Here is a 14,381-nt window from a genome sequence, read left to right on the forward strand (position 1 = left end):
GAAATCGACCTAGAAACACGGATGCTAGGTACCGCAACCCCTTTCCTCCTCCTCCCGTTGATCCACCACAAGTGGACACTATGGGAATCGTGTTCAATGACCCAACATTTTTGAATAACTATATAAGAATAAGTAGGAGGAGAGTTCGACCTACAAAGTTCTATGACGAGAGTGTTGCCGAGGCTTTAGGGGTAGGGGACGATGTTAGGATGCTTTTCGAAGGTTGTGGCTTAGGAAATTGGCTAGATTTAAGCGCCCCGACCTACAAAAGGTTGACACTTGAATTCCTCTCCACCCTTCAAGTGCAACGAGACAACAATAGATCCCCCCGCCGCCTTACCTTCCAACTCATGATCACCCAACACAACTTGAACATAAAGAGGGTGAACCAAGCTTTTGGGTGGCCAATTAACGGAACCATATGACCAAAGGATAGGCCCTCCCGTAACTATTGTGCGGGTGAGTTTTGGAGGAAGATCACCGGCCTTTTCGACTACAACCCTAGGACTGATAAAGCTACGACCATAATCCACCCCGCCTTTAGGATGTCACATCGCACCATAGCGAACACGACGTTCGCTAGAGGTGATAGTTCGGGTGTAGTGTCCACTAGGGAGCTTCACTTCCTATGGCACTTGAGCGAGGGTAGTACGACCCTAGATGTAGGGGCCTGGTTAGTCGACCACCTAGAGGATGTTGCCACTGGGTCCGGCAACATCACCATAGGTGGCATGCTCACTATTATTGCTTCTGCTCTTAACCTTGATTTTGTAGATGAGCAGGTTTGCCCAGGGCCGACGCAGCTAGACATGCAGTCGCTTAGGACCATGAGATGGCTTGCGGACGTGGAAGGGTCGCATCCTTACTTGTGGCACGTGAGTGGCCGTCCCTATGCCTACCTCCCCGATCCGGAGCAGACCTTCATCTACGACGAGAGAAACTGGGTCTTCGAGAGGGACCACCCTTGGATTCCCGGTGATGATGAAGAAGAGCATGAGCAAGAGCAAGAAAAACCACAACAACAACAACCGCAACAACATTTCCAACAACAATTCCAACAACAACAACAATATGAGCACCAACAAGGGTACCAAGAAGTAGGGATGGCAATTTAATCCGAGTTCGATTCGAATCCGATCCGATCCGAAGGAAAAAATCTGATTCGAATCCGTTTAAAATTAGTCCGAATCCGAATCCGATAAAATAGATCCGAATCCGAATAGATGTTGGATCGGACTTGGACCCTACGCAAAGTCCGACAGAGTCCGATCCGAGTCCGAATCCGAGAGTATAAGCATATGCTCTATAACTTGGGACAATTATTTGCTTGTTTTGTAGCAAAATTTTGTTATGTAACTTAGTTTATAATTTAAATATGTTATGTTTATACTTTAATTGGTATGACAATACAAGCAATTCTAGGTATATGACTTTACAAAAAAAAAAAAAAATATTCGGACAATTTCGGAGGTCCGAATAAACGTACCGGATTCGGATCCGAAAATTACGAGTCGGATCGGATTCGGACTCGGATTTTTGGGATTCGGACTCGGATTCGGATCCAAGTCCAGGGTCCGTTTACTAAACGGATCGGATTCGGATTTAGCCACATCTGACCCGAATCCGATCCATTGCCATTCCTACCAAGAAGGGTACCAAGGTCAAGGCATGGGTGAGGGCAACCCACCCCTTTCCTTCGAGTAACAAATGCAAATGATGAATGTCGAGTTCAACCGCATGTCCACCGAGTTCGAGACTATGAGAAAGTCTCACGAAGACATGAGGTCCTCCTACGACAATATGAGGACAAGCTTTGAGGGTCTTCGATCGGAATTGGGTAAATTCCGGAACGTCTACCGACACTGGTACCCCGGGGGCTCAAGCTCCCAAGGAGGCCCGAGCCAATGAGTTAGTTCTCTTTCCCCCCTTTCTTGTGCTTTAATTGTTTTAACATTGGGGACAATGTTTATGATAGCTTGGGGGAGTCTTTCTCTTTGGTTCATATGTTGGTTCTTGTATGTTCTTGTTGGTATAAACTTTGCATGTTGTTTGTTCCTTCCCCTAGCATCCAAACCCCTAAACATCCAAATTTGCTCCTTTTGAAATCCAACACCCTAAATCCAAATCTCTTAATATGTGAATACTTCTCTTCTCTTCTCTCTTTATTTATTTAGATGTATAGTTAAACTTTGCATGTTGTTTGTTCCTTCCCCTAGCATCCAAACCCCTAAACATCCAAATTTGCTCCTTTTGAAATCCAACAACCTAAATCCAAATCTCTTAATATGTGAATACTTCTATTCTCTTTTCTCTTTATTTATTTAGATGTATAGTTGTGCTTATCCAAATCTCTTAATATGTGATTACTTCTATTCTCTTCTCTCTTTATTTATTTAGATGTATAGTTGTGCTTCAAAATTTTATTTTTATTTTTATGATTAGCTTAGTTTTCTTAACTTTTTATCTATAAAAAAAAATAAACGGAAAAATGGCCCTTAGATGAGACTCAAATGACGATGCTTATATGATTTGCTTGCTTGACTCTTGAGTGATGAGTAAAAGTTCTTTTAGAAGGGTGTGTGCAAGAGTTAAGGTCATTTAGAGGCTTATTAATCTTGATTGCATTAGATTATATGAAATGAAAACCGATGAATGCTCAATTGCACGTCTAGTATAGGATATTGTCAAATTTGCCCAAAGTAGGATATGTTTGAATCGAATTGCGGTCCCTTGTGCCCTTGATGTTCCTCCCCTCCTCCCCCAAAATGAAACTCTATTAGGGAATTGGTTCTATTTGTATCTTGTGTGATAAGCGGCATAATAAGCCACATGTATCGAATAAAAGAAAGAGCCGCTCACAGTTAAAAGAGGCGAGGGCAATGAATGTTAAAAAAAAAAATAGAAAAAAATAGAAAAAGAAAAGGAGATAAAAAACTCCTCCAAATTTCTCAAAGTTTTCACTTTTTCTTCTCTAGAGGTCAATTTGTGGATGCCTCCCACACACTATCTATTAAGATGTTTCTTGTGTAAATTTCCGAATTAGAGCGTAGTTGAAAGGGCTTGGGAGTGCATTTTGGGAGGTGGACTTGCATTTTGAGATTTTATAGCCGAAAGAGGGCTTTTTGCAACTTTGGAATATCTAGACGTGCTCTAATGAACTAGTAAAAGGTATGAAGAAGTATTCTAGTGCAACCTTGCTTAATTCTCCTCTCTACCCCCAACTCATGTGCACATTTGTATGATCGGTAATTCTTGAAAGTCGCTCACTTGTCTTGCTCGTGATTTATATCCCGATGAGTTGACATGGGCAATAAAAACACTAGTTTTGGTGTGTATTGATCACCTTGATTATGATGATGTGTTTTGACAATTTTGGCATGGTTTTTGTGAGTTGTGGGTTAAGCTCAAGGGAAACCCTCACGAGATAAAAACTCGTCCTCTTAGGCAACTTAGGGGTTTAAATTGCTTTTCACTTGTGCTAAAAGTGTTTATGGTTCTTGCCATGCGGACTTGTGTTTGTGTTTTCTCTTTAAGTATCTTTCCTTGGTTTGATCATTAGCAAGTAATCTTCCTTCTTGATTTGACATGTTTGTTTTGCTCGAGGACTATCAAAAGCTTAGCTTGGGGGGATTTGATAACTTGTTATTTGATACGATTTTAGAGTGATTTCGAACCTTGTTTACTTGGTATATTGGCATTTTGGTCCACTTTTACTCTATTTTTGTTCAACTTTTGTGTATCCGTTGCTTCACGGGTTGTTAGTGTTTTTGTTGGGTTTTTAGGTTCAAAGACGACCATTTGAGGCATTTGGATGATAAACCGAGGTTAGAAGCTGAAACAATGGAGCAAAACCGAAGAAAAGTGAAGATAAAGGCCTTAGAGAGTCTGCACGGACGTGCAAAGTATGGCACGTACGTGCAGAAGTGTTCCAGCACGACCAGAAGCTACTGCCTGCTGCTTTCAAGGCCTGCACGTCCGTGCAGAGCTCAGCACGTCCGTGCAGGATATTCAGCACGTCCGTGCCTGATCCTGCACGTCTATGCAGTTTGCTCAGCCCAAATCAGTTTCAAAAATGATTCTACTGAACAAGGCCTGCACGTCCGTTCCATATTTGGCACGTCCGTGCAGGATGCCCTGGCCAAAACAGTATCTTCTGCCTCCCAGGTGCACGTCCGTGCCAACCTCAGCACGTCCGTGCTGACCTGTAGCCGTGCCCGACTCTTGTTTTCTCCGTCCTTTTTATTTGGGGGTCTTTATAAATAACCCCTTGAGCTCATTTGTACGACATCCATGTTTTTAGTGCTTCCTCTTAGTTTGCAATTGTAGAAACACAAATATTCTCAAATCATTAGTTAGATTATAATTATTAGCTTGGAAAATTCATTCTCAATCATTGTAGAAGACAAGTTCCACCATTGATATTTAAGTTAAAGCTTCTAGTAACATTTTCTCCTTCTTCTCTTCCATTTTAATTGCTTTGATTGTTAATTATCTTGCTTAATTCTTGTATGCTTAGATTGTTATTTAGCTTAATCTTTAGTTAATTCTTGTTCATGAGTTACTTGAAATCCTTAATTGCTTTAATCTCCATGGATTGTGAGTAGTCTAATTTTCTAGGGTTTGGGTAAAACCCTCAATGTAGTCACTAATTACTTGTTGTATGTGTTAATTTGGTAATTGTTGGGTGTTAATTAGTTGAGCTTAAGTGGTTTAATTGCTTAGTTCTTGTATATGGCCATTGCTAGAACTATTATCTAAGCTTTCTCAACGAAGGATCGAGAGATGAACTTGAGTTAGCTCCCTTATGCTTAATTGACTTGAAATGCCATGAGAATAGGAATTTCCAGTCAAGGGAATGTTTTTGTCATCGTGATTATGCTTTAATACTTGTTTTATGCTTTGTAACCACGAGAGTAGGTTGTATTCATAATTCGAGTAATCCCTCTAGCTTGAGAGAGTAGTTGGGTGCTTTAGATGACTTCCCCTATATTATTCCCTCAAATTACCATTGTTTGCTACTTGCTAATTGTGATTTGTGACGAAATTGAGTGGTATATCCCAAACCCTAGAACTCTCTAAATATTGTTAATCTCCCCCTAGCTTTAGTTGACTTGAACTAGCACTTGTTACATAAAACCAAACCAATTTCGACTTCATTTAGCTTATTTATGCGGTAGTATTTCGGTGGTTGATTCAACGCCTCTCTTGGGTTCGACCCTTTCTTACCCTTGCTGTTAGCTAGTGAGACCAAGATAGGACTTTATCTTTGGTAGGCTCGACGACGGCCTATCAGTTATTCAAAGTTATTTTAGTTGTACTTTTTACTTTAGTAACTCTTATCTAAACTTATTAAACTTGTACCGACTAATGTGAACTTGTTACACCTGAAATAAGTGAAAATAAGGTATACTAAACATACCCTTAACTGAATTTATCTAAACTTGTTACACCTGAAATACGTGGAAAATAAGGTGAACAAAATAAATCTTAAGCTAAGATAAGTTCTCTGAAGTTTAGATACAATAGTTTATTAGTTTAGGAAAATTGAGTTTTGATAAGGGTTATGCATCTTTTTTACTAGACTCTATTAAACTCAATAAATGAAGCCGGTGCGATGTATGGTTTGTTTGAGTTCTATATATCATTTTTTTGTTTATGTGCTAAAATTTGTTACATATTAAGATAAGGTTCCTAATATGAAAAGATAATATTATATATTTAATCAGTTTATACTTAAAAATCTCATTTGTCGATTTCCCTTAGGTAAAAGAAAATAATAATCTCTTATTCGTTTGGCTACAACTAAAATTTATAATCCTACATGGCGCACTAAGAAATGAAATCATGAGTCATGGCTCTCTAAAAACTCGGGAAAAAACTCTCCTATATATACATTAGACTGGAACTTATAACACCTAATTTAGCTTTATTGGACCTTATTAAAGACCTTTTAGAAGTTATGAGACATTTTAAAACTTATTGAATTTGTTAGGTGTTTTTATGTTATCATAACCTATTGGACTATATTGAAGTTATAACACATTCTTTATACTTGTCAGAGCTTATTAAAGTTATTGGAATTTATTATACGTGAAAAAACTTATGTAATTATAGTTAATTTTATTTCCATCTTTAGTTAACAAATATCTTCCAAATTATTTTATTTGATATATATTATACCGTTCATATTAGGTAATTCTTATTTTTCATAAATGATTACATATAAAATCAACAACATAATATAAAAACAGACACCAAAAATAACACGTGTCAATTCCTGGTATACTATTTTCCGTCCAAAAAAATTCTTCTCGTATTTGCTAACATTTTCTTTGAAAAGTTTGGTACTCCGGTATAATATAACTATCATAGTATTATTTCAAATATTTTATACATATCTTTTGTAGTAGATATATTTCTTTTATTTAATTGTAGTACAAATGTTATTATTGCTACCCAAATCATCAATATATATATATATATTTTTTAAAACAATATACTACCTCCGGATCATATTATATGCAACTTTAGAAATTTTTATATCTCACAAATAATATCCCAAAGTTGCATATAATATGATCCGGAGATAGTATATTTTTGTAAAGATTTGACATATATAAAATATATATATATATATGTATATAAAATTAGTCGTGCAAAAGTAGGAAATAAGTGCATATTTTATACTTGTAATTTATACTTGTATGTAACAAGTAATTCTTTTATCCTTTTTTCTTAATTATTTTATTAGATTTTGTAAAGATTTTTAGGCAACTTTGACAAGACTACTCTCTGGTTTCTCTTCCTACTTCTTTCTCTCACCTCTTCCACTTTGATTTTAAATTTCTCAAATTCTCACTGAGGGTTTTAAGAAAGACATAGCGTATTGGTACGGCGACGACAGGTTGCTTTGCAGAACTACAATCAACTTTGCAACCTTCCTGAGACGTTGAGTGCGGTGTTCGTTGGCCGAGTACTTTTCACAACTTCATTTACACTTGCATCCACTAAACGACTTATGTAAGTAAATTACATACCTTTTAATTTCTATGAAATATTTATTATTGTCACCCCTATAACGTTGATGTTTGTGTATCGGAGGATTTGCATGTATGTGTATTTTACAATTGTGAGTTTTATTGTCTTAATTTTTCCCAATATACCCTTTAATGGAGTATAACAGTTTATGGGGTTGTGACTGTGAGTTATGTGGGGGATGCTTGGAGTGCTCAACAGTGAGAAATAAAATACATAAAGGCGTTCCGCTAGAGAAGTTACAGGTGGACAGTGGCATGATTTGCATGTTGTATTTACTTGGTGCTACAAGTTTTGATAACTATGAAAACTACATTGTGGTGAGAACTTCAAATCCAATTTCATATCTACTCTGACAACTATGTATATATTTTTATAACATTGTTTCAAATATTAGTTACATTGCCTTTTAACAATTATCAGTGATAATTATGGTTGATTAGCCTTACATATGTTAGTAATTGAATATAAATATTGACTTAGAGTATCACTTTTTGTTTTATTCATTGCAGTCTTACAGGATAAACAATACGGAATCTTGGTGTCGCAAATTCATGCTACGGACCATACTCAACAATCACTACAATAAAGTGCAACAATCTTTACTTGAACTTTTGTGGCCAAGATCTTAGTGTACATCACAGTTGATCGGACGTTGTATATATAATGATAACGAATTATGTCTCCTATGTTGGACTCTCTATCAATACTATATACTAAAAGACACACCAACAATGACACGTGTCATCTCTTGGTGTGTCCTTAGTTTTTTTTTTCTTTTTTTTGTATTTAAAAAAACTACTTATTAAGGAAACAAATCATTTATAAAAATAATTTATTTTTCTATACATATTCCATATTAAAGAAGTAATTTCTGTATACATATTCCATATTAATGTAGTATCTATTATAATGAATATAAAAAGATTTAAAAAACCTTTTTAAAAAAGTTTTGGCAACTACAAACCCAAAAATATATTCTTAAAATAATTTATAACGTATTTTTAAACAACAACAAAAATTGCTTGGATTTTTTTGCCTACTTTTGTTTTAGTTGTGTATTAGAAACTCATGCAAATACAAATCAACCTATCACATACTTTTATTATTTCTCGACTAATATATGATTATAATTCTTATCAATCAAAGATATATAACTACATATAATTATAGGTTACCATGCATGGCACGGGATCTAAACTAGTAATTAGTAATAGTGTAGTTTGTATTTGGTGTTACATTAGGAAAATTCCTACCCTTTCAGATTTTGAAACTTACCCAACTTCACTTTTGAGATTGAAAAATTCAATATATATATATATATATATATATATATATATATATATATATATATATATATATATATATATATATATATATATATAGAACATTTTAAAAAGAGAAATGTTGGTTGGGGCAAAAAGGGCAATTGTACAGTAGTAACAAATTCAATAATACCATTTATGTTCTTTTTTTTAGACTTATTTTTTTTAATAGCAAATAAGATAATTAGATAATGCTGGGTAGGAAAATCAACTGTTTTTTTGTTTTTTTTAGTATTGCTAGCTTGTTGCATGCGCTGGTTTAGGTTTTTTTTTTTTTTTTTTTGCTATTTATTTTTTATTGTATTTTTTTTAAATAGAGGATATAAACCACTTTCTCCATTCTTTTTTACTTAGACCATCTCCAATGGTGAGACTCAAATTTGAGTATTGAAATACAAAAAGAGTTGTTTTTTTACCTCCAATGATGATAACATACTCACTTTTCAATTTAGCAACTCATGTGAACCCTAATTTCCCAATGGTGAGACTCTCTAAAATATACAAATGTCACTTTCAATTTATGGCTTCTTTTTTAATATCAAATATTGTAAGATTAAAAAAAAAGTAAAACTTAAATAAATTACCAAAATAAATAAATATATATATATATATATAGTGATAAGGGGACCACACTTTTTATCAAATGAGATTCAAAGTTGAGTATCTATACTTAGCAACTCCATCAACAAAAAGATTTCATCTGTTATATTTCATCCATCATTATTACTTATTGGAATACATTGCAAAAAATACTTTCTCTCCATAATTATTATCAAGTATACTAATGTATACCAACTTTTATCTTTGCGTCAAATCTGTATTGGCTTGACAATATATAGTTATTGATTGATTTTTTATACTCTAACCACCCCCACTTACCTCTTATTTAATTTAAGTTAATTGAATTGCCTAAAATATTTTCAAGAAAATCTAAATTAAAAATTTTGATATTATGAATATATGTTCTGGGAAAATCAAACAAGATCCCACACAATTTTAATGTTTTATTTTTAGTGTATAGATTACAAAAGAGTGTGTGCAAAAATATTATTTTCCGTCCAAAAACCCTTCTCGTATTTGCTGACATTTTCTTTGAAAAGTTTGGTACTCCGTATAATATAACTATTATAGTATTATTTCAAATATTTTATAAAGTTTGGTACTCCGTATAATAAAACTATTATAGTATTATTTCAAATATTTTATACGTATCTTTTGTAGTAGATGTATTGCTTTTATTTGATAGTAGTACAAATGTTATTATTGTAACCCAAATCATCAATATATATATATATATTTTTTAAAACAATATATATTTTTTTAAAGATTTGAAATGTATATATATATATATATATATATATATATATATATATATATATATATATATATATATATATATATATATATATATATATATATTGGTCGTGCAAAAGTAGAAAATAAGTGCATATTTTATACTTGTAATTTATACTTGTATGTAATAAGTAATAATTTTATCCTTTTTTCTTAATTATTTTATTATATTTTGTAAACATTTTTAGGCAACTTTGACAAGACTACTCTCTGGTTTCTCTTCCTACTTCCTTCTCTCACCTCTTCCACTTTGATTTTACATTTATCAAATTCTCACCGAGGGTTTTAAGAAAGACATAGCGTATTGGTACGGCGGTCGGCGACAGGTTGCTTTGCAGAACTACAATCAACTTTGCAACCTTCCTGAGACGTTGAGTGCGGTGTTCGTTGGCCGAGTACTTTTCACAACTTCATTTACACTTGCATCCACTAAACGACTTATATAAGTAAATTACATACCTTTTAATTTCTATGAAATATTCATTATTGTCGCCCCTATAATGTTGATGTTTGTGTATTGGAGGATTTGCATGTATGTGTATTTCACAATTGTGAGCTTTATTACCTTAATTCTTCCCAATATACCCTTTAACGGAGTACTTCAGGTTTATGGGGTTGTGACGGTGAGTTATGTGGGGGATGCTTAGAGTGCTCAACAGTGGGAAATGAAATACATAAAGGCGTTCCACCAGAGAAGTTACGGGTGGACAGTGGCATGATTTGCATGTTGTATTTTACTTGGTGCTACAAGTTTTGATAACTATGAAAACTACATTATGGTGAGAACTTCAAATCCAATTTCATATCTACTCTGACAACTATGTATATATTTTTATAACATTGTTTCAAATATTAGTTACATTGCCTTTTAACAATTATCAGTGATAATTATGGTTGATTAGTCTTACATTTGTTGGTCATTGAATATAAATATTGACTTAGAGTATCACTTTTTGTTTTTTTCATTGCAGTCTTACAGGATCAACAATGCGGAATCTTGGTATCGCAAATTCATGCGACGGACCATACTCAACAATTACTACAATAAAGTGAAACAATCTTTACTTGAACTTTTGTGGCCAAGATCTTAGTGTACATCAAAGTTGATCTAACATTGTATATATAATGATAACGAATCTGTCTCCTAAGTTGGAAGTAACAAATTATATAATACCCTTCATGTCCTTTTTTTTAGACTTTTTTTTAATAGCAAATAAGATAATTAGATAATGCTGGTTGGGAAAATCAACTTTTTTTTTTTTTTTTTTTTTTTTTTTTTTTTTTTGTTTTTTTAGTATGTGAGCTTGCTGCATGTGCCGGTTTAGGTGTTTTTGCTTTTTTTTTTTTTTGCTATTTATTTTTTATTTTATTTTGTTTAAGAGAGGATATGTACCACTTTCTCCAATTTTTTTTTTACTTAGACCATCTCCAATGGTGAGACTCAAATTTGAGTATTGAAATACAAAAAGAGTTGTTTTTTTACCTCCAATGATGATACCATACTTACTTTTCAATTTAGAAACTCATGTGAACCCTAATTTCCCAATGGTGAGACTCTCTAAAATATAGAAATTTCACTTTCAATTTATGGCTTCTTTTTTAATATCAAATATTGTTAGATAAAAAAAAGTAAAACTTAAATAAATTACAAAAAAAAAAAAATAGAGTGAGAAGGGGACCACACTTTTTATCAAATGAGACTCAAAGTTGAGTATCTATACTTAGCAACTCCATCAACAAAAAGATTTCATCTGTTATATTTCATCCATAATTATTACTTATTGGAATAGATTGTAAAAAAATACTTTCTCTCCATAATTATTATCAAGTATACCAATGTGTACCAACTTTTATCTTTGCGTCAAATCTGTATTGACTTGACAATATATAGTTATTGATTGACTTTTTAATACTCTAACCACCCCCACTTACCTCTTATTTAATTTAATTCAATTGAATTGCCTAAAATATTTTCAAGAAAATTTAAATTAAAAATTTTGATATTATAAATATATGTTCCGGGAAAATCGAACAAGATCCCACACAATTTTTAGTGTATAGATTACAAAAGAGTGTGTGCAAGAGTATTATTTTCCGTCCAAAAACCCTTCTTGTATTTGCTAACATTTTTTTTTTAAAAGTTTGGTACTTCGTATAATATAACTATCATAGTATTATTTAATTGTAGTACAAATGTTATTATTGCAACCCAAATCATCAAAATATATATATATATATATATATATATATATATATATATATATATATATATATATATATATATATATATATATATATATATATATATATATATATATATATATATATATAAGTAGGAAATAAGTGCATATTTTATACTTATAATTTATACTTGTAATGTAACAAGTAATTCTTTTATCCTTTTTTCTTAGTTATTTTATTAGATTTTGTAAAGATTTTTAGGCAACTTTGACAAGACTACTCTCTGGTTTCTCTTCCTACTTGCTTCTCTCACCTCTTCCACTTTGATTTTACATTTCTCAAATTCTCACTGAGGGTTTTAAGAAAGACATAGCGTATTGGTACAGTGGTCGGCGACAGGTTGCTTTGCAGAACTACAATCAACTTTGCAACCTTCCTGAGACGTTGAGTGCGGTGTTCGTTGGCCGAGTACTTTTCACAACTTCATTTACACTTGCATCCACTAAACGACTTATGCAAGTAAATTACATACCTTTTAATTTCTATGAAATATTTATTATTGTCACCCCTATAACGTTGAAGTTTGTTTATCGGAGGATTTGCATGTATGTGTATTTCAAAATTGTGAGCTTTATTGTCTTAATTCTTCCCAATATACCCTTTAATGGAGTACACCAGTTTATGGGGTTGTGACGGTGAGTTATGTGGGGGATGTTTGGAGTGCTCAACAGTGGGAAATGAAATACATAAAGGCGTTCCACCAAAGAAGTTACGGGTGGACAGTGGCATGATTTGCATGTTGTATTTACTTGGTGCTACAAGTTTTGATAACTATGAAACTACATTGTGGTGAGAACTTCAAATCCAATTTCATATTACTCTGACAACTATGTATATATTTTTATAACATGTTTCAAATATTAGTTACATTTCCTTTCAACAATTATCAGTGATAATTATAATTGATTAGCCTTATATATGTTGGTAATTGAATATAAATATTGACTTAGAGTATCACTTTTTGTTTTATTCATTACAGTCTTACATGATCAATAATGCAAAATTTTGGTATCGCAAATTCATGCGACGGACCATAATAAGCAATCACTACAATAAAGTGAAACAATCTTTACTTGAACTTTTGCGGCCAAAATCTTAGTGTACATCAAACTTGATCGGACGTTGTATATAGTATGATAACGAATTTTGTCATATGTTGGACTCTCTATAATTAGTAATGGTGTAGTTTATATTTGGTGTTACATTAGGAAAATTCCTACCTTTTGAGATTTTGAAACTTCCCCAACTTCACTTTTGAGATTGCGAAATGCAAACCAAGCTATGCAATATATATATATATATATATATATATATATATATATATATATATATATATATATATATATATATATATATATATATATATATATATATATATATATATATGTATCCTGATTTAAGGATACAAATATATACATTGTTGCCTTTTTTATGAGGCTTTTGTTGATTCTATAAACATTCCTATTACAGAAACTTTGATCTAACTTCGAGCAGCATGTCCAAAATACTTAAATTACTACATAGAAGGGTTTACCACATGAGAACCTTATTATATACATAGTTGATGTTTATATGGAACACAGAGTGAGCAAAATGTTCCTTTTAAACATCCAAAAGTTGTTGAGTGCTTACTGAACCATGATACTTTTAAGCAACATTTTACGAGCAAAAGATGTTGCATATATTTATACCTTAAGTGTTTCACTTATGCATTACTTGGGTTGGGTGTAGCAGGGTCCTTGTCTTCAGAACTTTCTTTTTCAGCACTGTGTTTGAAAAGAGCTGTGCGAAGTTTCTTCCTGGGAACTTGGTCTTCATCATCTATGTCCATGTATAAATCTGCAGACATAGGTTCTTTGTTCTTGACATTGCTGTAGACACCAAATTTTGATCCTACCTTTTTAATCATCACTATTAATTTTATTTTTTATTACTATAATTATTGTTTTTTTTTTTGCAAATAATAATTATTATTTTGCTAATTATTTTTATAAACTTAATGACGTTTGTTTTATTACATAAAACGAAGGGAACAAGTAATAATAATGATTTTTATTCATAATTTCCAAAATACATGTTACAATTTGTACTTCTAAATTACAAAATATTGAAGTACAACTGACACTACATACATTTCTACCCTGTTCCACCGAAGTAATTTTCGGGTTTTTACTTATGGATTAACAAGTAAATTAATACAGCCATTAGGAGGACCACTAGCCCCACAATGTACATGAAATACACCCTTATCATCCTCATGTCTTCCTCAAAGGTGAAGACAGGCTGATCTTCCTGGTTTTCTTGAAACATGGTGGTTGAGTTTAATGGTGGTTTTTGTTTGATTTTTTCGGGTAAGGAGGAAGATGGAAGAAGATAAGAATTAAGTGGTGAGTGGAGATTTTGGATAAAGGTAATTTCTTTTTATAG

Source organism: Chenopodium album, chromosome 4 (assembly GCF_948465745.1).
Source record: "Chenopodium album chromosome 4, dcCheAlbu1.1, whole genome shotgun sequence".
Classification (NCBI taxonomy): Eukaryota; Viridiplantae; Streptophyta; class Magnoliopsida; order Caryophyllales; family Amaranthaceae; genus Chenopodium; species Chenopodium album.